This window comes from Ambystoma mexicanum, chromosome 4p (assembly GCF_040938575.1).
Source record: "Ambystoma mexicanum isolate Mex_15411 chromosome 4p, UKY_AmexF1_1, whole genome shotgun sequence".
Classification (NCBI taxonomy): Eukaryota; Metazoa; Chordata; class Amphibia; order Caudata; family Ambystomatidae; genus Ambystoma; species Ambystoma mexicanum.
In genome coordinates this window covers 839,701,771-839,728,707 of record NC_090927.1, presented here as the reverse complement: position 1 = coordinate 839,728,707, position 26,937 = coordinate 839,701,771, and positions in this window count along the sequence as shown.

Sequence of the window (26,937 nt, the reverse complement as noted above, 5' to 3'; positions counted from 1 at the left end):
TAGTATCTGTGGAATGAGAATGTCTCGCCTGTGTTAGCAGAGAAGCCTATTGCTTACATGATAGGTAGCCAAAAGGCCATGCTGGGTGGAAAGTGAGTGCGAGGTATTTAAAGAGATACACTACTAAAAATACGGGTGCAAGTTGCACTCGAGCCTCACAAAGGCGAGCAATGAAAACCATTGTTTAAGAGGAACATGGTGTTTGTGAAGTGCTTAATATCATGCACATACTCATTTAACTGTAGTATGGATGTCTGAGTACATTGTGTTGTCGCATGTACAAATGAACTGGGGTAGATTTTACATGCGTAAGGGCCCCCACCCAAGGTAGCAGCACCTGAAGAGGATCCCAAAAATATTCTAAAATAATGGGAAAAAATGAAAGAAAAATTCAACATCCACTGTCAAGATTCTAAATACTAATTTTTTGCACAGCGAAAGCGCACAACGTGTAGCGCACACACCAAAAAGGGTGCGGAACACACAGAATGGGGAACAACACATGAAAATAAGGGCGTAACTGGGGAAGTACTGCTGGGAAATACATGGAATGCCCACACGCTGGCGAACAACACGTATTCATGGAATGGAATAGGGGAAAACCTGCGCACACCAAAAGACACACACAGGCGTAAACGCGTCTGCCACATGAAGGCAGGCGGAAGCGTCCCTGCGCAGTATAAAAGTGCGCGCAAACAACAAACACATATATACAGCTACAATGAATGTCCCATTTCTCGCAGCAGTGATCATGGGACACCGCCGGAGGAGGAGACTAGCCAGGCCCTGCATTTTTGTGCCCAGGACCAGCCTTTTTGGGAAGCCTGATGAAGAGGTCTATGGCAGGTATAGGTTTCCACCTCATACCATCCTAGACCTGGTCACTGAGTGGGAGGATGAGCGCACATCACCCACCTTGTGCTCCCAAGCACTGAGCCCCTTGGAAAAGGTGATCAATGTCCTGCCTTTTTTGGCCACTAGGTCATTTCAGCAGACAACTGCCATAGTTGGTGGTGTCTCACAGGCCACGCAGTCACGCTGCCTACACCAGGTGTTGGCAATCATGACTGCATGCCCCTCCGTCTGCACGCACATATACATGCCCAGAACACCAGCAGAAAGGCAGGCCATGGTCCAGGATTTTTACAGGGTGGCCCACTTCCCCAAAGTGTTTGGTGCCATAGATTGCACCCATGTGGCCCTACATCCAACTAGGGCCACTGAGAACATCTAACGCAACTGCAAGCACTGGCATTCCATCAACGTACAAGTTGTATGCGATGCCCATGGAATCATCACCTCTGTCTATGCAAACTATCTTGGGACTACCCATGACAGTTTCATATACAGAATGTCCACCCTGAGCCAGGACCTGGAAGCTGGGAAGCATGGCGACACATGGCTCATTGGTGAGTACAAATATCTGTGCACATGCATGCATGTCACACACAGACAAATACACAAACCCATCTAATGACAACCATCATCACCTCCCCAGCGGAAAGTGCCTACCCTCTGAGCATCCACATGATGATGCCAATACGGAACCCCACCACACCACCCCAGGTAAGATACAACGCAGCCCATATTGCAACCAGTGGCATAGTGGAGTGCACATTCAGAGTGCTCAAGTCACACTTCCGCTACCTTGACCGCTCTGGTGGGCAGCTACTATATGCACCCCCAGTAGTATGTAGGATCATTGTGGCAGCATGTGTCCTGCTCAATACTGCAACATGGCGGGGCGTACCAGTGGACATGGTGGCGCCCTCACATCCCCAGGCACAGGCGCTACTCATTGGAGGGAAAAGGGCACGTGACGAGGCAGCCCGGACCCAGCTTGTGGCCACATTTTTCACCTAAACTCCCACCTCTGTAGAGTGCACACAGGCCTGGCACATAGCAGGTTACAACCGATGATGACAAGGAAGCAGAGAACTGTCACAACCTTACCACCCTGAGAATGTTTCCACAGAAGTGCCAAATTGTGTGCATCCCTAGCTACTTAAACATAACCAATCCTGTGTGACCAAAAGGAACACATGCAAGGTGCATATCACACCCCGCTCCTGCAAAAGAGGCCATGAAAATCACTGGTATCTCACCCAAACCCTCCCAACCCCCATCACCCTCGTCAGCCACACCATGACATAGCATGCAACAGCAAAAGAGCAAACCAAAAGCACAACACATGACAAATTAGATACAAAGTGCCATGTGATAAATGTAAAGAGGCCTGAGACAATCACACCTGACATGGAATCAAATGAAATGACTGACCAACAACCTCCCACACATACAAAGTCATACACAAATGCATGCCACCGGCCATACCATCAACAAAAGACAGAATTCCTGTTGGCATGCACATTGGCCAATCCAAATCTGCAAATCCCAAAACTGTGTGCTGTGTGTGTCCCCTGCAACACACCGCTCAGCACACAGCACAGTGAACAGCCATTGTGTTGGGGATACACCTTGAGCATCATATGAAAAGGACATTCAACAAAAATTACCCAGTGATGTATGTACACGATCCCTAAATGGTAAGTGATCATGTGGCGCAGGGACACAGCATGGCAGAGAAGGCAATCTGTGTGCATGTGTGGGCATGGAAGGGTGGTTGTATGTGTGGTGGTGCATTGTGTAAGTGTGTGTGTCAGTAGGGACATGCACCCAATACATGCATACATATACTCAATACATGCATGTGAAATGAAGTGACCCTCAGTGTCCTGTACACAAATCGCAGAGAACTCCAAGGAACCAAACCCCCAAACCAGGGAAAAAGCCTCTAGGCACCAAAAAAAACCTGGAAGAGTCTCCAGTAGATTACTTGAAGTTGTAGAATATGGCCAACTACATGTCCAAGCTGAATGATGGAATAACTTCCAAGGTTGCACAGTTGTACAATGGTTCAACAGGATGGGTAGGAATTTGAGTACACAATAATCAATGAGGATGCCACAACTGATGGGTAGAGCTGAAACCTGAGTAGAAATAACCAAGGAGGCTGGCACAACTGGATGGTTGAGCTGAAACCCAATCAATCCTTGATAGCGTGAACGAAGAAAGGCAGAGACAGCACAAGTCTGGAAAGGCACAGTGAATGCGAGATAGCCAGAAACAGCTGACAGCAAGTTAAGAGCCAGAACAGCTGAATAGCATTGGTAAAATGACAAAGTCAACATAAAGGTATGGATGTAATAGATGAAAGACAGGAGGAGCTAGAGAGAGATGCTGTGGTACAGAAGTGTACCGAGGCAAACCGAGGCAGTGTAAGAGTACATGGAAATGACTGCCTGAGAGATGGGTGGCCAGAACTGCAACAAAGACAGTAGCAGGAAGAAAAACAGGGACTAAAGGCACATGAGTGTGAAAAACGAGTAAAAGAGCTGTAGTCCAGTAGGAAAACTGCACCGTCAGGCAGCAGCGAAGTCCAAGAGGGAAGACAAATACAACATGGCATCCAAACAGAACAAAGCAGAGAAGTAGTTTTAGGCAGACATCTCAGGTGAGGACTAGACCGTGAGTTGTGCTTCTTGGGTCACATTCCTAATGCTTCCTCCTTTGCCACAATTCCCAGGGGCTGATCTCAACACGTACCAACTTGACATTGTCACCACCCGGCCCCCTCCCACCATCAGTGTGACTTTGACAGCTAAAGGGTGCAGGCTACCGTCTACAGCATGAAGTGCATCAAGCATGTGTACAGGCAAGAAATGAAAAAAACATCACAATCAACTACAATAAATGGACAGTTCCAAAAATGTACTCACCTAAATTGATTGCAGACATGCCGTGGAGAAAACATCCACAATCCCCACTAGGGGTGTAAACACAAGTAGTACAGCAGCAGACTGGCCACAGATATGACGAAGGTCCAATGCCCTTGTGTAAATTGTCATCACACAGAAACATCCTTGCAAGCCCATGGAAAGGAGAAGCAGGAATGGCATATGTGTCTGGACCCCAAGCCACAAACACATACACAAGACAAGCTTGAATGGGCCCAGCTGGAACAGACAGTGGATGCTTTCAAAAGCCACAAAGCACCACACCGTCACATGAATGCACAATAGACAAACAATATTATAAAAAGAAACTTGCCAACTATGGCCCGGGGGGCTAAGGGGGCACCCAGGAGGGGGGACATACAGGGTGCAACTCAACACCCACATGCGATGACGTTGAGATTAAAAAAAAACCTCCATGGGCTCAACTCCTACACTGCCCGACCTGTGTGGGAAATAAGTCATCGTCCTGCTCACCCTCTGGATAGAAATCAGAAGGTGAACCTGGCACAATTCCCTGACCATGCTTATGCACAGCTTGCCCCTCTACGGCAACAAGCCTGTGGGTCTGGTAAGCCCTGTCCTTTGTGGCGATGGCACGTAGGTCAGCATGCAGTACCTCACGTGATACACGTGCTTCCTCTTGCAAGGCAGCATGTATAACACAGAGTTCTGCCTGCATGGCCTTGCATGACATTTGGGGCACCTCCCGGCATGCACGTAGCTCAGCCGAGATGGTATTATCAAGCTACTCCAAACTCTTCTCTGACCGCTGCCTTTGGGACATGTTGAGCACACCCAGAGTAGATCTGAGGGATTGATGGTCATCCCTCAGGGCCTCCATGTCTGCCTCTGCGTGAGCAGCAAGTGCTTGATGCAGAGACACCATTTCAGCCCGGCGTGCCTTGTCTGAGGCCGCCATGCCCAGCCTGAGTGAGCGGGCCGTGGACTTCACTGCCCGCTGCTGGAGCTCTACCTGCCTAGCAGGGGGGAGCATGGATTGGGTCACAAGTTCCATGCTCTGAGCAATCTTATCAATAGCTGCCCTCATGTTGCTCTGAATTGGCATACATGGATTGCTCCCACTCAGTATACTCCGGTGGCATACGGCGTGGCCCAAGGAGCAGTGGTCCTCGCTGGATTGGCACCGCCCACTGCTGCAAGACTATATCCCTCCATTGACATGATTCCCCAGGCACATCAGCAACTGGTGTGGAGTGTGACCGTGCATCCCGAACCACCACAGGTGGAGGTTCCAACACTGTCTGGCCCCTCAGTGCAGGTGTCGCAGACAGAAGATCATCCACATCAGGATCACTCACCGGCGACAAATGGACATGACGCGCATCCAACTCAACATTGTGCTCAGAGTGATCATCAGAGCTTGACTGATTGCCAGCCCTGGACACAATGGTCTGGAGCACAAATGGGTTCTCGTGGTCTACCACCCCACGACCCCGACTTGTGCCGGGTTGCTGATGTAATAGCAACCTTGTGTCTGGAATAACATCACCATCCTCTGGCTCCATTGTGTCATTACCTGTAATGTGAAAAAAACAAACATGAGTACACATGTCAGAAGCACACAACCCACCACACACACATAGACATCACATCGACAGCCAACACATGAAGCAGATATGTCACACACAACTGAAATTCCAGCATGCATCCAGTGGCATTGATATGAAATGGCATCCCAAAAGCAGAAATGGATGTGTGTAAATTGCGAAGCCTACACATGTACTGAATGTAGTATATCACCTCCATCACACACCACCTCTGTCAGCACATACCACAGGCAACAAAGAGCTGGCACGTACCATAAGCATGTCTGAACAGCCAAATGGCCACAGCTGCAAGTGAATCAAAACACACCATGACACACGTAATATGCATGCACACATGCATCACTAAATCATCATAACCAATACAGCTTCATCCATCTGCAGCTCGGCCCGTACTGGGCGTCATGGGCCATGTAGACATAGTGAATGTCCCAAGCAAAGTGAGGGCCTACAACGTGGCATGAGGGACCATAACGCCCATAACGGTCCAAGCTGGCGGTCCATGTAGCTTCTAGAACATTCCTCAGGGCCTGATACAGCACATTGTGCATTGAATGTGCCAAAAAACATTATTCAGTGTGTCAAATCATCACGCCCAGGCTCCACCAGATTAGATAAGTGGGCCTGGCCGTACACGTACTGCACGAGAGTGCACCTTCAGGATTGTGCCAGTTGAACATAACGGGTGCAATGCTGAAATCTCAGCAGCATTTATGTTAAATAACAACATATTAGTCATTCAACAAAAAATCTGCAGAGAACACGTGTAAATAAACACTTTCACACACACATAAGTGAGTAACTGCAATATTGCACTAAACAACTTTGAAGCTGCTTGCATATGTATATGTGAAAGTGTTCAAATACACAAGTGTTCATATACACCCGTATGGTGAATATGAACTGCATCCTATACAGCAAAGCAAGCAGCTACAACGCTGCTTGCTTTGATGTATGTGAAAGTGTACACATACACACGTGCAGGCAGCTCCACAGTCATTACAATCCGATTGTCAGGCTATAATCAATCTGCGGCCTATATCAGTTAGTATAGGCCGCAGATTGACCAATCAACTTTGCTAATCGCCCGCTAGGGTGTTCCAATACAGAGTACATGTGTCACAGGATGCACCTGTGCCTGTGCATTTCATGACAGCGAAGGGATGACAATCTCAACATACAGGTCAGGTGACTTTGACATTGCAGCAGTGAGTAGGCATGTAGAACGGTGTAACATGGCTCAGAAGCGGGTGGGTACAATGCAGAACATGTGTACATTATCAACTATCTACATCAACAAGTACGTTATGATGTCAAACAATAAACATGAAGGCAGTGTAAGGGCAAGTTCAGCCATCGTGTGCAATGTGCATGCAATGGATTGCATGGCCACAGGAAAACCCCCACCCCCCCCTCAGTGAAAATGCAGGGAGGTATTGCATGGTGATGAAAGGTTAACCAGAGAACTGTGTATTGGCAGACAGTGTTGAGTAGCAGCAATTGCATCATATGAGTCAACTGACACCACAGCAGATGAGAATGGGATAGTAAGCAGGACACATGATGAACCCTCAGTAGTACACCCATTTGTGCAGAAGGCACTACACCAGTTGAACAGAGTCAGAGGGCCAGAAACAGGGGGAGGCCTGTGCCCCACACAGACTATGACACCCTAAACATGTGCATGATGCAGGACTGAGCCAGAGTGAGGATGGAATGGATGACCAAATGCCATGATACATATGTCATCCTGGACACGTACTACAATTATCATCCTGCCAAGGACACATAGGGGCATGCATGGAATGCACATGGAGCATGAATGGGCACTCATGTCCCCGGGGAGCATCTGCCATCTGCACAGTACGAGTGAGACACCCTGCATCAAAGACAAAGGATGTACCCCACAGTATGTGTCTGGCAGGTTGGCAGGGGGAAGTGTGCATGTACACAGGAGCATGGAACAGGCCATTGCAGTAGTCCAACATGTTACCCACCAGTGCCATGGTGAAATTAAGGTGCAGGGGGGTGGAGGGGCAAGGGAGCACGCCTGCTTGGAGTACCCGCAAGCACGCTGAACACACATGCACGTCAGTCATGCGATGACATAGTGCGAGTGCTGAGTGGAAAGACACCCCAGGCTACATGCAGAAGGGTCTGTGAGCTGGAAGATGGACTGGCGGGGCAGCCGGGTGACTAACATGTGAGTAGGGTGCATGTGTGGTGATGAGGACAATACCTGTCTGCTCTACATGTACAGCATGCAGCACAACAGGCACGCATTAGTGAAGCATTGCATGACTCGCACATGAGAACCATGTACACATAGCATGTAGTGGCAGTCAAGCAAAACACATCACACAAGCAATTCACACATGGGCTGGACAAACACGCAACAACACTCACCGGACGGGCCATCATAATCCAGCATCTCTCCCACACCTTCGACCAATTGTGCAGGGATGAACTCTGCAGTGATCACCTTGTGCGAAGTGAGTTCTTCCTCCTCAAGTGCTAGCCCACTGCCAGTCACCAGTGTCACGGCATAATTGGAGGCACGCTTTAGCTTAGCACAGCGTCAGAGGTCATCCCAAAACTTTTTGCAGTCCTGAGCTGTGCGCACCTCATGTCCGAATGCACTTACACCCTTCCGCAACATGCTTCCATCGGTCCCAACCCTGGGCAGGCGTACTGTGGCAATTTGGGCCCACTAGCATCTTACGTTCGTGTCCCGACACGTAGCCCACAAGGAAGTCCAGTTTCTGCTTGCCGAAAGGATTCTTCGTTGACATGCCGGAGGCCGGAGCCGTGTCTGGGGTCCCAGCCTCTTGTGCAGGAGCACCCTTCCTCCTCTTAGACAGTGGTCCGGACCCCGACTGGAAAATGCCACCCTGATCAGTAGGGGCAGTGGCGCTGGTGGACTGGACCAAGGGAGTGGCAGTTGGAACTAGAATGGAAGCCCTGACTTCCATCAGTGGCTGCTCTTGACTGGACCCAGCACAGCAACAGCCACTGTGCCAAGGTCTTTGACAGAGACTGTCCTGGCTGGCAGAATCCCAGTCGGGGTGATGTTGGCTGTATCTTCCCATGCAGTTGCCAGCACCCAGCTGCTCGGGGCAGCACATGACAACACTGCCCCAGGGACATGTGCCTCGGTCAGAGCAACCCTGCATGCACTTTGCTTGTGCCTCCTGACCACCTGAAATCCTGCCTGGGAATCCTCAGGTGCCAACGCATCATGCACTGGCCGACCCTGAACCTGGGTGGTGGTTGCCACAGCTGCATCTGCAGCTACCACTACAGTTGGGCCTGTGGCAGAAGATGAAACTGACTGCCGGGTCACATGGCCGCCAGTGTCATATGCAAGAGCTCCATCTCTCAGAGCCGCAGGGGGTGGTGGCATGACTGCACCAACACATGGCAGAACATCCTGCTGAAGAGGCACACCCCTGCCTCTTCCCCCTCTGTAGCCACCCTGGGCACCCTGGACTCCCCCTACTCCCTGGTCACCCCGGCCATGTCCTTGACCATGCCCACCATGTGGAGGACGCCCAACTGTAGCGCCCCTCACCTTTCGTGGCCTCCCAACCATGGCACAGATGTAGTAGTCCCAATGGGAGGTGTACACAATTATCCTGGGCAATTGGGGTGAAGGGGTGGTGTACTAGATGTAAACAGCACCCCTGTGCGCCTGCAAGGCTGTATGTGACCCCGGTGAGAAAATAACAAGTCACGCAACGCTCAGGCACACCAAAACTGCAGTAAAACCACGCACCGACAAAGATGGACGGAAGAGGATCTGGATGGACATCGTGGGTACCATCAACGTGGAGGGGGTGGCAACCTGCGACCTGCAGTACGTCCATAAGCGCTGGGAGGACTTCAAGTCCAGGACCCTCAGGAAGGCCTGGCGCCTCTTGGATGCAGCGGATGCAGTGGGGTGCTGGGTTCGCCTTACCACTGACCAGATGAGGGTCCTGGAATGCATTCGCCAAGCGCTTCACCTTCAGGTCCTCGAGAGACAGACCCGTCTGGAGTTGAGCGGTAAGTGTCCATGCGTGCACATTTGACGCAGTGCATGTTGAGGTGTGCCAGGAGTGTGCAGCTTTGACATATGTCTGAAATGGCTCATGTATGGATGTGTATGTGCAGGGACATGATTGTGCTGCATGTGAGTCCAGTCATGTGTGATGCACATCAATGGTGTATGTGTTCCAAAGCATGATGCACAACTGAATGTGGAGATGAACACATGTTAGCATTTCTGTGTATGTAAAATGCCATGGTTGGGGTGTGACACATGGATGCTGGTTCCACCTTCATGTACGTGCACGGCGTACGTGTGTGTGTGTGTGTGTTTGACATGTGTATGACTGTGATATGCCATGGATGCATGTTACACAGACATGTAGGTACCCGATTGGCAGATGTGACATAGTTGCTGATGATTGCACTGTAACAGGTGGTGGTGATGTACAGATGTATGTCTGTCTGGTGGTGTGTGTGCATGTGTTTGGTACTCCCCATGTTGCTTGTGATGTCATGCCAACCTTCGGATGTTCATGCAGTTTTGTGTGTATGGATGCTGCTGCCTGCTGCATGATTCCTGTTAATTTGTGCATGTGTGTGGGTTCAAATGATATTGGGGAGTGTGATGCCATCTGTGAAGTTTGACACTGCCAGGCATGTGCAACTGTCATGTGTGTATCAGACCACTGTTCAGTGCCCTGATGCCTGTGTTCTATCTCTCTCTGTCTGCAGTGTCAACTGATAAAGAGGGCAGAGACGGTGCTGTGGAGCACAGCGGCAGGAATCCCACCGCCAGCCAGAGATACAAGGGCCAGCTCCCCTCCCAGGTACTGATATCTTCCAGGAGTGAATAGTCTGGTGCAGCGTCCATGGCCACAGCTGCCGAGGGAATGTCCAAGAGGTGGATGTTGAAGGTGGACTCTTCGGTAGCAGTAGGGTCTTCCTCTCCCTGCGGATGTGGCAATCCGTGACCAGATTGAACCTGTCCTAGCTGGTATGGCGTTGCGCCAATGTGGTATTTGGTATGACATGCAGGATTCTCGTGAGGACAATATACATCATTTCGAATACCTGTTTGGCTGCATCGCACAACTAGGACAGTTTGTTGGCACTGGGTTGCTCCGTGTGCTGGATCTTCTTGCGACCCCCTCCTCAACTGAACCCCCTATGCGCCAGTTGTCCTCCGTGCCATCTTCCCACCCAAGTATCACCTGGGCCCCCTGTGGAGCTGCCCCTGAGCCAGTGGCCAGGCTGGTAGAGGACACATCCCTGTCACAGTTGGGAGTCTGTGGTCCAGCAGAGGTGTCCACCCCACCAACTGGATGCCAGAAAATGGAAGATGTGCAGGCATCAACAAACAGGGCACATGCACGGCAGCACCAGAGGATTCCATCAGCCTGCATGCCGTTGTGGTGCCAGAAGCAGTTGCATTGGAGGCAGCAGCAGGATTAGTGTGGGAGCCATCATGGCTCAGGATCATCAACATCCCCATGCCCCACAAGCAGCCCATCACCCCTGGACATGCCCAGCAGGCAGCCCATCCATCCTCCCCATGCCCTGCAGGCAGCCCATCCACCCTCCCCATGCCCCGCAGGCAGCCCATCACCCCTGGACATGTGCCACAGGCTGCCCATCCAACCTCCCCATGCCCTGTAGGCAGTCCATCCACCCTCCCCATGCCCATCAGGCAGCCCATCACCCCTGACCATGCCCCACAGGTAGCCCACACCACAGGGGACACCCCTACAACCCCTGGCCATGCCCCGCAGCCAGAACACACCACAGGACAGACTTTTTCCATGCCTGGCATGATCGGGGTACGCGTATTCCGAGGGGTGCACATGGAATTTTACACACGATTGGGCTGGGGCGAGTGGGGTATGCGTATTCCAAGGGGTGCGCAGGGAGTTTTACACATGATTGGCCTAGCACTAGCAGGGTACACGTATTCTGAGGGGTGTGCATGGAGTTTTACACACGATTGGCCTGGCACAAGCAGGGTACGCGTATTCCGAGGGGTGCGCACAGAGTTTTACACGCAATTGGCCTGGTTCTAGGGGGGTATGCATATTCGGAGGGGTGCGCTGGGAGTTTTACACACGATTGGGTTGTTGCCGGAGGGCTGAGTGGCATTTTTAGCGCGATTTTGTTGTTGGGGGGCTGTATGCTGGTCCACTGGCCTTTGCTCCATGTATGGGATTTGTGCGGATGTTTTTGGCGCATGGGGCGGGTTGGGGGCGTAACTGGCGCTGCTTCAGGGTCACTGCGCAACGCTGCGCCACAGCTGGTCAGGGATGTTTAAATCCATGAATACACGGTGCATCAGAATGGGTTTTGGCGCACGCTGCTGGCGCAAGCTGGTGCATGCTCCCTCTGTGCGCCAGCCGCGTGCTCCACTTCTGCACTTGAATCCATGAATTACCCCTATAATCTCTTCACTACAACTCTGCATACAGATTGAGAAACATCAGGTGTTTTTTGGACATTCTCACTAAATAGTAAGTGCATTGTATGTATATCTTTATTTTTAGCTTTCTTTATATATACATGTGTTACAAGACAAAAGCCCTTTTTTTCTCACAAAATTTGAATGGTTAGAGGAGAACTTCCCAAAAGAAGAAATGAGCGAAGATAACATCTCGAATGGTGTACAATAGATATTTTAATATAAACAAATAATGTATTTTGTACACACCTTACTAAAATAATTTCTTTTTTCCTACAGTACATAGTTTCCATTAAGAAACCATGCCCCAGTTGAATCATACCCAATCCCCAGAATCACAAACAGAAGCCCTATCCCCAACTGTATATAATCAAGTCATGAACTTGTCCAACAAATTAGATTAACTTATTAATGATTTCAAAGAAACTTAACAGTATGTGAAAAATCATGTGATTAAACATTTTCCCTATCACTGTCCCTCTTGCACCTGTAAACCTTGTCCCCAACAATCATCCCCAGCAACTTTTTTACATTTTATGAAAGAAGCTTTGATGAAACCTCACTCCCTTCCCCCCGCATAATTATTGTACAAAGGTTCCCGATTCTCTCTTTTATGTTTCCCATTCTGATACCCAATCTCTTTCTTGAATAAACATATTTTTTGTACTATCAATGTTATGTTTATTGTTGTGTGATATTTCCTATTTTTTTTAAACTCCCACTATGAGTTCGCGGACACTCTGACTGTCCGGGATGTCCCCACTCGAAATTGAGATGACCTTGGACTGGTGCGATGTCCAGACATGTCGGTTTTCATGTGATGAACTTTTGATTAGTCCACGGACACTGCATCTGTCCTACGGACATCCAGCACATGTGCCCTGCGATTCCTGTCCAATGGGTGTCCGTGGACATGCGTCAGGGCTGTGGATGGCTGCGAACATCATTATGTGACTGCACCCGTGCAGCATGACAGGGGTGTCCGCGAATGGTGTCTGTGGCGGCGGACAGTTTGAAAGTGCTTTTCCAGCCAATCTATGGTGTTTCAAGCAGAACCTTTACCCTTGCACAGCTCCAAGAACCATTCTTCATTGATCTTGCAACTTTTTACAACTTGTCAAGGCCTTTTTGCAACTCAGCACCACTGTCTGCAGAATTTTCCTCTAAACGGACCCACCCATTACTTTTCGTCATTCTCAATCTGGCTATCCAGGAGAGAGCAACTGCTTCCAGTTTTTTTTTTTTTTAAACTTTTATTTTTTGTTGCACACAGTCAGTACAGTAGCTTAGCTGTTTCATTGACACTTACACAAAATGCACAGTTACAATAACAGTTTCTATTTGTGATCGGGGCTAACTTGTTCCAGCCTCCCCGCCAAGTGTGCCTTGTATCTGTCCCATATATTCTTGGGCCTTGAGCTGGGAAGCACCGTGTCTATATACAGTTCCTCCATGTCGTTTGCCCACGCCATGTCCCTGATCTAATCTGCTTTAGTTGGAGGTTGTGCACTTTTCCACTTGAGTAGAACCGCTCTCTTGGCCAATAGTAGACTTAAGTTCAGTAATTTCCGCCATATCGGGTTCATTTTCTCACAAGTCCCCAGCAGACACAATCGTGGAGTCCACTCAATGGGGTTGTCCGCCATCTCATCAAGTACCCGGCATACTTCCTCCCAGTATCCCCGCAGTTTAACACAGGCCCATAACATGTGGTAAATGTCTGCGTTGTCAGCGTGGCATCTCGGGCATTTCCCTGTCATTGCCGGGTATATGTGTTTGAGTTTCATTGGGGTGTAGTGTGTTCTTTGTAGTATTTTGTAATGAATCAATCTGTATTTGGAGTTGCAGGAGATCTGTTTAACAAGTGCACAGTGTTGAGACCATTCCACATCCCCTATCTCCTCCCCCAGGTCCTGTTCCCATTTGGCCTTAGCTGTACGTTGCTCTGAAGGGCGTGTCTGAAGTATAATTCTGTACATACCCGATGCCGTTATCCTATGAGATCCCCCTGCGAACACGTATCCCAGTGCCATGTTAAGTGGAGGTTCGTTGGGAAAGGTTGGGTACACATACTGGGAGGCTGCCTGGATACGGATGTATTGTTGTCTGGTCCCAGGTGTATTCCCCACTACGTCCCTGATATCTTCCCATTGAATGAAGTGCCCATCGGTAAAAAGTTGGCCCCATTGTGCTATGCCCCTAGATGACCATTGGTGGGCTACTTCTCCCTCTAAGTTGAAAGGAGCCTGCAGGGTACCCCAGAGCGGCATACTCGGGTGATATATCTTGTTAGTGCCGTATATCTCAACTATTTTGGCCCATGCTGTGATCGTCACTTTTGACGGTTTCAGTGAGTTATAGTGTTTACAGGTGGAACTCGTGAGTTGGTGGAGCGCTAACACGGCCTCTTTCTCAGGTTGGGTTGGTGTAGGACCCACCGGATTGATAAATGTTGTAGCCCAAAGGGAAGCATATTGGGCCTGTGCTGTCAGATGGTAGAGTTCAAAGTCTGGTGCCATCCAACCGCCTTTGGAGAATTCATTGGTTAGGACCTTCCAGCCCACCCTAGGGTGACCGCCCCAGACAAATGAAGCACACGCTCCCATGATCTTAGTAAACAGAGCCCGACCTGGCCAGACCGGCACCATACTGAATAAGTAGAATAGCTTTGGGAGAATTATCATTTTCACTAGGGCGATCCTACCCATCATGGAAATAGGGAGAGCCCCCCATCGTTTCATTTTCAGGCACAGTGAATCCCCCAGCTGGTTATAATTCAGTGCACGCGACAACTGTGCCGTCCTGGCTATACACGCTCCCAAGTACCGTATATGCGTCGGGCACCACTGTAGGCCATACAGGTCTTGGGGTTTGACAGTGGCCTCAGTAATTGGGAACACTTCTGATTTGTTGGGATTGAGTCGTAGGCGCGAGATTCTACCAAATTGTTCCACCATGGACAAGACCCTCCCCAGCGTTCTGTCTGGTTCTCTCAGATACAGCAAGATGTCGTCTGCGTATAGGTTTATGATGTGTAGTGTGGTGCCCATTTTTAGCCCGCATGCGCCGGAGTGGGTCCTCAAAATATCCGCCAAAGGTTCAATTATCAATGCGAACAGTAAAGGCGATAGTGGGCAACCCTGTCTGGTGCCCCCCCGCAATTCAATTTTTTCTGTTAGTGAGCCATTGACTCTAATTCTGGCCTGAGGGGACGTGTATAATAACTTTATCCATTTCATGAATTTCGGCCCAAACCCGTAGTTGCGTAGCACCCCGAACAGGAATGGCCAGGACACCGTATCAAAAGCTTTACGCATGTCTAATGATACAGCTATCGCCTGCAGGTCCGGTGGTGCCGTGGTTATGACCTCGTGGCATCTTCTGATGTTAGAGGCTGTGGACCTGCCGGGTATGAATCCAGCCTGATCCTCGTGGACCATGTATGGCATCCAGGGTGTTAACCTTGTGGCTAGTATTTTGGCTAATAGTTTTGCGTCTGTATTGATTAACGATAGGGGTCTATATGAGCCACAGTCTTCCGGGGGTTTTCCTGCCTTAAGCAGTAATGTTATCACTGCCTCTCTTGTAGTCTCGGGGAGCTCTCCCCTTTCCAGCGCTTCGGTCCACATAGCCAGCAATCTGGGGACTAGATGATTCTTAAACTCTTTGTAGAATTCTGCGCTAAGGCCATCGGTACCTGGGGCCTTCCCATTAGGGAGAGCGTCAATTGCCTCAATAATTTCTGCCTCAGTCATCGGTGCCTCCAGCGCATCTCTTGTACTGTCAGCCAGAAGTGTTGTCGGGATGCGGGCGAGATATTGATCTATCTCCGCTTCTGTGGCATTGGATTGGGGCGAATAAAGTTCTGCATAGAATGTATAGAAAGTGTAGCGAATCTTGGCCTGATCTGTGGTGACCGAGCCGTCTTGTGTAATTATGCATGGGATATCCGTTGACCCCCTCTCTCCCCTGACTGCCCTGGCTAGCAACCTCCCCGGACGGTCACTCTCGCCGTAGCGGCGTGCTGCCACTGGTCTGTCAAAGTAGTGGATCTCTTGGTCCGCTGCTTCAGTGTATTCCTCCAGCTTATTCTTTATATCCAACGTGAGTTGTGGCGATGGATTAAGCTCATATTGGGATTGTGACACTGTTATTTGCGTCTCGAGCCGTTGCAGCCTGTTTCTGATATCTTTGAGGATGCCACTCTCCTTAGATATGGATACACCCCTTATAAACACTTTGAAGGTCTGCCATAGTGTCGCAAGGGAGGGCACAGAGTTCTCATTAAATTCAAAAAACTCAAGTATATTTTGGTCTACTGCGTTCTTATAAACCAGATCGCGCAATGCGGCTGGCTTGAACCTCCATGGCGGCCTGCACTTTGCCACGTCAGGTATGCGGAGCTCCATCAGAATGGGGGAGTGGTCAGAGTAAGTCCTGGGTAGCATCTGAGTGTCGGCCACCCAGGCTAACACCGCGCTGTCCGTCAGCCACATGTCTATCCTGGAGTGCATATCATGCACAGTGGAGTAATACGTGTATCTTCTCTCAGTGGGATGTAGTGTCCTCCATACATCCTTCAGTCCAAGATCAGCCATATGAGCGATAATTGCCTGAGCGGCTTTAGACAATGTCCTCGTTTGTGTCGAGGTGCGGTCTATGCCCACGTCAAGAATGGTGTTAAAGTCCCCCCCACAGATCAGGTGAGCTGTCGGGTAATGTGCCAGTTTCCCAAAGACCTCAGAGTAAAATGTCGGATCATCTACATTGGGACCATATACGCTTAGGAGGACTACCTCTTTGTCCCGTAGAGTGCCGTGGACCAGGACATATCTGCCCCCGAGGTCGCAGTCCACCTCATTGCAGGTAAACCGGAGGGTGCTATGCACCAAAATTGCCGTACCTCTAGCCTTCTTCGAGTAGGTCGTGAAGTATTGGTGTGTACCCCAATTTGGGACCAACTGTTCCCCGTGTTGTGGTCCAATGTGTGTTTCTTGTAGGAAAAGAATCTGTGGATTATGTCTGTTGATATATGCTGTGATTTTCCGCTTCTTAACCCTGGAGCCCAGGCCTCGAACATTCCAACTCATTATCATAATATTGTCCGTGATTGTGTCAGCCATCCCTGTAAGATGTTTGCGGGTTTGCGTCTGCAACAAATTGTTTCACAATATTTCGACATTTGCTAACGTACCTTAACTGTGTGCTTTTAACTGTCCCCCAATGTGTAACATAACTCTTTCCCAACAGTTCAAACTCCCCCCCTACCCCCACCCTCAAGGTACCCCGAACATCTACTGTGCTTATCGGATCCCACTCCCCCCCCCAATTTTCTGCATATGCACCTGCTACAGGGGGGCCTGTGGAGAGGTCCAGGGCAATGCTCTTAGATTCTTTACATGCGTGTAGCCGGTTCCGGCGTTGCTCTCTCACATGCGGTAGGCCACAGGAAATGTTTTCGGCGAGGCTCAACATACAAATAAAATTCTGCCCACCCTCAGACATTGTAGTCCCCCACGGGGAAATAGATCACATGAAGCGAGTGACATTCAAACGAAGTACCTTCATACCAGTTAATCTTGACTGTTGGCTTCAGAGCTCCCCGGCCTTGCGGGAATATGTGTTTCAACAAAATTGGCGGCTTCCGCGGGAAAGGTAAAGAAATGGATTTTGTTCTTGTACTGAATCTTGAGTTTAGCCGGATAAAGCATGGCGTATTGGACTTGTCGGTCGCGAAGCAGTTTCTTGACACCAGTAAATTGTTTCCTCTCCTGCTGCACTGCGAGTGTGAAGTCGGGGTAGATCCGTATCACGCTGGTCTCCCATCGTAGCTCCTTCTTTTCCCTCGCCGTGCGTAATATCAGATCCCTGTCTCTGTAGTTCAACACTCGTGCAATTATTGGTCTAGGGTATGCTCCCGGCTTCGGCTTCGGGGCCATGGATCTGTGAGCACGCTCGATAATGAACATAGGTGACCAGCCAGGATCCCCCAGCACCGTACGAAGGAGGGCCTCCACACCTTTTTCCATGGAGCCCTTCATCGCCTCCTCAGGTACCCCCAAAATGCGAACATTGTTTCGGCGTGACCTCGCCTCCAAGTCCTCACACTTATTCTTGACAGTTCCCAACTCAATCGCCAACGTAGATACCGTACTTTTCAGGGTCTCGAGTGCGTCCTCCGTGCCCGAAATTCTATTTTCCGCTTCCGTAAGACGTGCCGTTGTTTTGTCCATTTTCGACTTAATGGAGGCCACATCAGCGGTAATCCCATCCAATTTGTCGTTCAAAGCTGAGAACCCCTGCTGCATAGCGAGGAAGACCGCCTGGGGGTCCATCAGAGCAGACGGTGGGCTCCGCTGCTCCATCTGGGTCGTTGGTTCCTCCATCTCAGCTGCCGAGTTCCTCCGGGCAGATGTGGTAAATTTGTCGATCGTCCCCTTGTTCTTTTTGGGTCTGTGATTCTTGGGCATTATCCCGCGGTCTGCCTGGGCCGTGTGGCGCTCCGTCCTCTCCGGGTGGCCCCCAGTGACAATGGCTTATGATTGTGCGCTGCGCTCCTGGCCCAACCCGCTCGGCCCGTGTTAGTCAGGCAGCTCCGACCCGGCCTCCAAGCCTCGTCTCCGCAGTAGTTATCGTGGTGGGCCCGCACCAGAGCCTCCGCGAGAGGCCTACGCAGCCTATAGGCCCAAGCGCAAAGTATCTCAGGGGGACAGCGTTCCTGGGTGGATAGCAGGAACCGCCCTCGCGGGGGGCTCCGGGCCACCCCCCGGCTGTCCAATATAGAGGCCCTCGCTGCGAGCCGCTCTGGCGCCTTTCCCCAGCCGCCCCGCTTATCAATGTTGTTTAGGCTGGCGCGCGAGGGCAGCGTCCGCAGCCTCGTTATCGTAGTTCAGAAGGCCCGGGTACCTCTGTTCCGCAGCTTTCGGCGGGGCAAGCGGGCGGGGGGGTGGCAGCGATGGACCGCGAGGAGGAAGGTCCAGTAGGGGCCCGGCTCGGAGCGGATCGCCCAGAGCGGGCCCGGATGTCGGGATCAGAGCACGGACCGTGCCCCCCGCACGCCGCGCTCCACTCCCCTCTCAGCGCCGGCTCAACCCAGAGGCCCTCGCAATCTTCATGCCGCTGTATTTTCGGAGTCCAGCCACCACTGTCGCTCAGATTTCACGGTCGTGTTGACCAGTCGTTGCCACTCATTTCATGCATCGGATTTGTAAAACCGGATCCGTTTAACGGTGATATTTGCAGAGCGGCCCTGGTTCTCCCCGGAGCTCACACGAGAGCGGCCATCTTCTCCCGTGGGCAACAGCGCCCCGACTGCTTCCAGTTTCTGAGTTCCTGCTTTGCTGCTTTGCAGATCTGTTTTGTGAAGAGCACCTGCTTTGCTGCTGCTTCACTATTGTTCTAATTGGAGACCATGGCATCTCTTATGGTCATTGCTTCTGCCAAGCCACCCCTACCGTCATCATCATCATCGTCTGGAGGGCCTTGAGAGGGGAACAGGTACATAAATACAGAATAGGAGGATCAAGAGGAAAAAGAGTGTGAAGTGGAGGAAGTCGCTGTCACCAGTACTCGGAGGGAGTCCTGGGTGTGGTAATTCTTTACGGCCTTTGGAAATGACCCAAAGGCTCGTGTGAGCAAGATTCAATGCACTGTGCTCAGTCATGGGAAACCTGTCTTGGATTCCTATGGGACCACTTCCATGAGGTGCCACACCAGATCGACCGACCCGGCTGCTCTGAGAAAGGCCATAGCTTTCTAAGGTAAGAGCAGGTTGACTTCCACCACCCCATCATCTTCATCTGCTCCTGTCACCACAACATATACTCCTTTGGGCAGAGGACCCCAGCAGCGGCTTCACAGGCCATACAGAATGCTGTTGACCCTTACCTTTCGAGTGTCACAGTACGATGTATGTACTGTGAAGCACCCATCTGAAAAGCGGAGCAGTTTTGGAGTGCTTTTGAGGCTATGGTCAAAGAACATGAGAAACGCTGCCACCTACCTGATTAAGGCCAGCCGAACATCTTCCTCTCTCCACCTGCCCCTTTGTCCCTGTGGTTGGTGCTCCTTCGCTCCCTCCCCTCCCCCACCTTGCCTCTGTTGAAAAGAAATGCCAAGAAATACAAAATAAAAAAAACACAAAAAAAGATTCCTTTAGAAGGCACCGTTCACACTTAAAAAATAGAAGTGAGAAAAAACGTTGCAGCCCCCGTACAGCCTGCGTAGTCCGCTGACAGAACGGTAGTCTGCATATATCTAAACAATTCAAATCATGGGACAATAGAAAACATTTTAATTGTTTTCATGTTCAAAAAGGGTGTCTCTGAAAAGAACCCTTTTTTCTGTTTTTGGATTTTATATTTTTTTATTTTTGGTTTTACAAACTGAACTAAGAAATGTTTTCCATAAAAATGTGACTACCCCATCAGTTAGATGGACATTGCACCTCACTTTTTCCATTTGCGGACCAAATGTAGTGGAATGCATCCACATCTGTCTCTGAGCAATGCGTGAACAAATTAACTTCAAATTAGGGATCATTCCCTTCATCTTTTCCAATGTCTCCTTCATTGCAAACTGCAATGGAATTCCAGTCACGTTCCCAAACTGTTGCCTCCACAATGAACAATAATAATGTCTGGATGTTTCAATTCAACCATATTTTCACTAAATGGGAGCATATCCACCCACTGCATGCCTCGCAATCCACACTTCAAATTCAGGGAATACAAGATTCTTGGCTATTCCACAATGTTAGCATACACCTTCAACCAATGGACCCAAGGTTCCCCCAAAATCCAAACACTCTGCCTGCTGAAAGATATTGCCATGGCCATTTTCAATCCTCTCACAGCTCCTTCTAACAAAACTCCTGCTACTCTCTCTTCCTATACACCACACCCAGGAAACCTGATTGGCTGATCCTCCGATGTCCACAGACACCACGATTGTCTGCGGTCTCCGCAGTCCCCATTCCATGCCAGGCACCCATAAAAGACCTGGATGTGGCACATGTCGTCTGCGGACCACCGCCGTGACCACGGACATCAAGGCCACTCAAAGGGTTGGGGCGGGGAATTGAACACAATTTAAGTTATTTAATCTTTAGTGGTGACTCGGAAAATAACTTTTTTGGGGGGTTTGGAGTGTGCCGGTCCAGTAACAATGGTGCCAGTAGCTTACCCGCACCATTGGTAACCGGCATACTCGTAATGAGGCCCATTGTGATGAAAGTAAAAAAATGCATATATGCATGTATAGCAGCACTGTGTCTCTGTTTCATAAAATAAAGGAAAACAAATAAAATAGATCTTCAGACCATTTTTAAGTGGCACACAGTGTCTTCCACTTTAATATTTTGGCAATTCATGCATACATCACAACATCACCCATTCCAATCTATACATCCTTAAGTATTGTTTTCCTTTGCATTATGTCACTTCCAATTAACTTTGCACATTATAAAACTCAAACTACAACTCCCAGAATGCAAAGAAAACACAATTTAACTTCAAGATTCAAAACGGACACATGCATATCAAATGAACATATACAATGCTGTGCTCTGCAAAATATTTTTTTAAGCATTTTGAAGAAAGTAAAAAAATGTATATCTGCTTTTACAGCAGCACTATGTCACTTTTTCATAAACGAAAGTAAAAGCAGATTAAACAGATTTGTACACTATTTGTAATTGGCACTCAGTGTGTGTGCCAGATTAACATATTGACAGTACATGTATACTTCCTAACATAACCCATTATGCAGTCGTACTTTTTTCAGTACATTCTGTGACTTGTACTCCAACTTTCACAATGGAAAAAGTGAAACTACAAATCCCAGAATGCAAACAAACAATCAAGGACTACATAAACACCTACAGATTAGAATGCATCATGTTTGCAAGTATGCATATAATCCTAATATATTAAACTTCCATACACCAACTGCCATTTAAAAGTGTACTACAAATCTTTTTCAGCAACTTTTCTTCTCTTTTACAAAACGTTACAGAGCTTCTACAAATACACATATGCATGTCTTAACTTTCAGGAAAATGCTCGTAAAAGCAACCATTTGTAACTGTTCATCAATTTCATTAACTGTTTTTCCCCACCAGTCCTCCTTCCTTCCTCCATAAGTATGAACCTTGCTTACAGAAAGTACTTCGCCACACCACATATTCCCACTATTTTCTTTTACAATTACAGGAAAGAAGCACATTACCGAAGAAACCACCCAAAAAATGAATGACCTTCGCATCCAACAAAGTAAGTACATTAATGTACCATGTATATGTATGTAACACATGAGCACAGTTCCAGTATATATAACCCCAGACTGCTTTGTCAAACAAACATTTCTTTCAGTCTAGCCCATTATATTCCATCATTGACACTCTTGCCATTCCCATCTACACACCACCATTGCAACACCCACTCTGTTGCTCAAAATAGCACAATCACCCTACAGATTCCAACACACCACCGCTCCCTTACTCACTAACCGAACACCATCACACCTCTGCAGACTCTGACCACCACAACCTTCCCAACCACACCTAATATACTACCTCACAATGAAACAGCACTCTATCAGGCCGATTCATGGAATTAATGTGCGCCGAAGATTACGGCGCAAGCGTGCGAAAACATGCGATTCGCAGTGAAAGAGCGAAAATCGCAGTGCAAGTGCGAAAATCGCAGGGAAACCAGCGCACATCGATTCATGGAAGTCCGTGCGTGAGTAAAATGTGGGATGTGCGCTGAAAAAGGGTGCGGCGCACGCCGGCGCACAGGTCATCTAACGGCGTGCGCTAAGGCCACAGTGAAATCGCACATAGGGCAGCGCACATAACAAAAGTAGGCAGAACACGGGGCGTTACACGCAGAATGGGGAACAACTCGTGAAAATGTGCGTCACGGGGGAAGTACAGGAGGCAAGTGCGCAGAACGGCCACACGCTCGCCTACAACACCTATTCATGGAATCAAATAGGGCAAACCAGCGCACGGGCAAAGACGTGCACAGGGCCATACACGTCTGCCACACGAAAGCAGGCAGTAGCGTCCCTGTGCAGGAAAAAAATGTGCGCCAAAATGTGCGCTAACAAAAAGCACGTATATACAGCTATGATGAATGTCCCATACTGTGGCCCTCTAGGACAAATGACGTGCAAAGGGGTACACAACAAACACGGACACCCGCTGTGTCAAAAATAGCGTGTGCGTGTATTCCTGGCGTGCGCGGGTAGTATTACACGCGATTGGGCCTGGCGGAGCGGGTATGTGTATTACAGGGGTGCGCAAGAAGTTCTACACGCGATTGGCCTGTGTACGTGTATTTCAGGGGTGCGCGGGTGTTTCCACACGCGATCGGGCCTGGCGGAGCGGGTACGTGTATTTCAGGGGTGCGCGAGAAGTTTTACACGCGATTGGCCTGAGTACGTGTATTTCAGGGGTGCGCGGGTGTTTCCATACGCGATCGGGCCTGGGGGAGCGGGTACGTGTATTGCAGGGGTGCGCGAGAAGTTTTACACGCGATTGGCCTGGGTACGTGTATTCCAGGGGTGCACGCGAAGTTTTACACGCGCGATTGGTCTGGGTACGCAATTTCATTGGAGTCGCGTCTGTGACGTGACACGCGCGGGCATTTCCCTGAACCCGGGTGCATGTTACACGTCCGAGAACTGCACGTCCCAGTGTCATCTCGTGTAATTGGAGGATAGGGCCTCAGTGTGTATATGGGAAGTGACGTTGGACGTTTGGTCCGGTTTAAAAGGACGTAATTTCCTTGTACGTGCTTTTCGTGGAGAGCGAGTACTGTACTTCTTGTCGGTTCATACGCGATTTACTTCACAGCGTTTCTAGTTCGTACTCCCTGTTATCTCTGTCAGTTTTTTTAAATTTTCTCTTGGACCTGTTTCCTCAAACAGCGTTCACTTCTTCTTTTGTCCTGTCTCCTCAGACAGCGTACAATTCTTCTTTTGGCGGGGGTGTTGCCAACGCGCACACGCGCATATTTTTCACGCTCTTTTCCCAGGCAGACGGTGAGTCGTGCACGTATTTACCAACTGTGCTTGCCTCGTGTGTCACGTACCCCTTCAGAGGTCATTGTAGGCTGCGTGTGACATGCGTACGTTCATTATTGTGTTTCTGGGTGCTACAGCGTAGTGCGGGTTCATTTTTCTACGAGGGGTCGCGTGCATGTCATTTTCTGTTTTTGGGGTGCCTGTGCGTTGCGTGACCCGTCATCTTTCCCCAGGGGTTCCATACAGCCTTGCTAGAGCACTAGGGTATGAATTACATCTAGTACCCTACCCCTTTGACCCCCAATTGCCCAGGACAATAGTTTACTGCAACTCCCATACGCACAACAACATCAGTGCCATTGCTGGGAGGCGAGCAAGCGGTAAGGGTGGCAAAGGTGGCCGAGCCTCAAGAGGTGGGCGTGGTGCGCGCAGTAGGGGACGTGGCCAGGATTTGCAGGTTACCCCTAGCGCTCCACGTGTGGAGGACCAGTGAGGGACACCCATGCCCCCCCATGGTTCATGGAAACGTGGCTGACACCATCTCTGCTCAGCCCTTGTCGGACCGCCCCATTGTAGCACCTGACCTGGCACAGGGTGACTCCAAGGCTGACTTCACGGTCGCCAAGTCTAGGCCACGGGTGGAGATGCAAGTCAGTGTCACCAGGTCACGTGGATCAGGGGCAGCCATGTCATCTGCTGCCCCGAGTAGGCGGGGTGGGAAGGCTGCAGGGGCAGCTTCAGCTCAGTCCACCCAGCTCTGACTCTCCCAGCCAGGACAGTTTTGGTCCCCGTCCATCAGACTGAGGTTCCCCCTGCCAACATTACACTTCAGCTAATGCCTGCCGAAAGTCATATGGTCAGTGTGCCATTGCACACTACTACTACACAGTCCACCAGTGCTCCTGCCCCTAGTGGCCAGAGCGGCGTAGGCCACTCAGGATCCCCACCACCTTCAAAAAGAAAGAGGAAGAGTACTCGTCCAGTACAGGCTGATGCCCCAGACACGGCTACACAGTCCGGCATGCCAAGGAAGCCTAGCTTCAATGATGCTGAACTGGATGCACTTGTGCAGTATGTGTCCGCACATGACGGCGAAATGTTGATCACTTCAGGGTGTAAGATCACACCTGCTCGACGTCAGGCACACTGGCAGCCCATCGCAGACAGCATAAGTGCCCTTTGGTTTGTGAGGCGCACAGCTGGTGAATGCTACAAGCGCTGGAACGACCTTAAGCGCAGGGCAAAGGAAAAGCTGGCCTCAAGTCATGCCGCAACTCTGGTGACTGGAGGTGGGTCTCCACAAGAGAACATTGAACTCACTCTACATGAGCATGTTGCTGGGAACTACATCACAGGGGAACAGATCCAAGGTGTGGGAGAACTGCCAGATTACGAGGCATTGTCCGGTGAGTGCACATGCATGTGTGTGTGATCCATGTGTATGTTGTTTGTGGGAGGGGTTCTGGTTGAGTGCCAGGTGAGGGTGTGTGTGCCTGAGTGTTTCAGGTCACCCATGTGCTTCATCCAATACATTCTGCAGGCATGGGTTTGGGAATTATAGTGTCCCTTCTGCCCACAGTAGACATTTTGCACTACATCACGCCAGTTGCCCTTGAAGTGGCAAACTGCAACAACATTGTTCCATATTTTGCTGTGTTCATTCAGGCTGATTGTTTGGATTCCCCTACTTTTACTACGCATTTCTCTGCCCTATTGTCACATATATGACATGCCTATGGTACATGCCATCTGTGTGATGGCATGTGTCATGTATGTGGATTGGACATGCCACTCACAGGCCAATGTGTGATGGCACTGCTAGCCAGCATGCAGCTAATGTGTTGCTCTTCCATCTTGGTGTCATCAGTGTCTGACATTTTCCTCCCCTTCCAACTCAGTGACAGTGCATGCATGGGAGGGTTATAGTCATGTGGAACATGTGTCAATTAAGTACTGGTTCTGTAGCTTGTCTGGCCTAATTGTGTGCCATGGTGTTAATGCCTGTTTCCATTTTTTGTCTTTCATGTTTTTCCAGAGGATGACGCACTTGATGCTGTTGAGGGTGAGGAGATGGTGCAGACCCAGGAGGGATCTCAAGCACGACCGGGCACCAGTGGGGGACGTGGTTTGGTGGTGGGGGAGAACCCTCTCTTGCTGCAGGCCATAGTGTCCAGGGGTGTCTCTGGCTACACCTCCCCAGACCTCTTTTCAGGTGTTGATTCGGATGAGACCTATGTGGATTCGCAGGTATGTGTTCATGGAAGGGATACTGTTCTGTCCAACCCACCCGAACCAGGGGTAGAGCTCATTATGGGGATGTCAGTGTTGGTAGGTGCGCCTTTGGTGGTTACGGATGCAGGGCCACACTCCGCAACATCTGATCCTGTTCCTGGGCTAGCAGATCAGAGGGGGAATGCAGTTGTGCAGCCTGAGGCAGTGCCGAAACAGCAAGGCGCAGTTCGCCTTGCCCCAGACAGGTGTGGTGCCCGCCAACGCGGTGGCCGTCAGCCACCAGGCAATACCGCATGGGAGTAATCCATATACGGTATGGCAAACCAACAGGCAGCATCATCTGAGATGATCTTTAATCATCATTAATCATCATTAATGTCTATGCTAACGGGACCGTCTTGGTCCAAGGCCCTCAGGCCAACCTTCACCTCTTTGATAGACGCTTCCCATGCCTCATCAACTTCCTCTCCGCTCCCGCTGTCCCCCCTCCTCTATCCTCAGCTACCTTGCCTCCCCCCTCCCTCCCTGCCCCCTCCCTTGCTCCCTCTTCAACTCCTTCTCTAACACCTCCGCAGGGTGTACCTCTGATCTGTACCCCTCCCCGGAAGTTTTTCAAGGGTGGCAACCTTCTCCACATTGCCACTCTAAATTCTCGCTCTGCCATCAAGCACTCCTCTGATATCTGTCGCCTTCTTGAGGAACTGGACCTCGACGTCCTCGGTCTCACTGAGACTTGGTTCACTGCCAGCTCTGCCACCAGCTTCGACACACTCCTACCTGACGGCTACAAGATCCTCTCCGTGCCCAGGCCCAACCGTTCAGGGGGTGGTGTTGCCCT